The sequence below is a fragment of the Nicotiana tomentosiformis genome, chromosome 7 (genome assembly GCF_000390325.3).
Source record: "Nicotiana tomentosiformis chromosome 7, ASM39032v3, whole genome shotgun sequence".
Classification (NCBI taxonomy): domain Eukaryota; kingdom Viridiplantae; phylum Streptophyta; class Magnoliopsida; order Solanales; family Solanaceae; genus Nicotiana; species Nicotiana tomentosiformis.
Genome location: NC_090818.1, coordinates 71,481,049 through 71,482,123, shown reverse-complemented (window position 1 = coordinate 71,482,123; position 1,075 = coordinate 71,481,049).

Genomic DNA, 1,075 nt, shown 5'->3' with positions numbered 1-1,075 from the left:
CCAACGCCCGTCGCCACGGTCGGCCCCGTGGTCTCGGCAGCTCCAAGTGACAAGCGCGCATGTGCCTCTGTCGCCCCACCGATAGCCATCGCCAGCGCCCAGCCACAGGCAAAAGCCAACAGCGCCGCGCGCGCAGACAATGCCGCGCGCGCAGACCCTGATGCTAAAGACAAAGTTGCTGCCAACGGACTTGCTGCTGCTTTGTAGAAGACTAAGTCCTTTTCATTGTAAATATAGAGTAGTTTTGCTGCATTTTCTTTAAGTGTGATTTTCCAGCTTTCATAGGTCTAGTCATGTAACTTTGGTTTATTTTTTTTAAGCATTATTAAGGGGGACCAAGCAATCAAAACTTTCAAGCAAGCAAACAATTCTCTGTACTGGTGTCTCTCCCCCGACACCGTCTTGTTTTCTGTAATAGCTTTCATTCAATGCAATCAAGCTTTCTTTCATTCTCAATTCTCTTTTCTGCTCTCTTTCAATTGCTCATGACATTGGTTTTCCCGTACGGCACTGACAATCTAGTCTAGCATACGGAGGGGACCTCAGTTGGCGGACAGCAACCGTACTAACATCGGTTGCCTAGCCTTACGTCGCCCTTCCAAGGAACTTCAGGAAGGCGCCGCGTGACATACCTCATGTCCCCTTTGATCACATAAAATTTAGTCTCCTGGATGGTCCCGGCGGTGTGTACAAGTAACATTATTTCACCCTTAGTATTCTTACATGCCATGTTGAATCCGTTCAGAACTCAAACTACAAGCACGATTTGGTCTTGTAGACCGAGCTGCTCCATGACCCATGATCGAATGATGTTGGTTGAGCTACATGGATCAATTAACACACGTTTAACCTGAATTTTATTTACGAGTACAAATATTACCAGTGCATCATTGTGGGGCTGCATGATCCCTTCCGCATCCTTGTCGTTGAAAGATAAAGTTCCCTCCGGTATGTAGCCTCGAGTTCGTTTCTCCCTATTGAAGGATACTTTGGTGCGTTTCAATATCGGCTCCTGTGGGATATCAACCCCTCCGATGATCATGTTAATGACATGTTGAGGTTCTTTTTGTTCTGC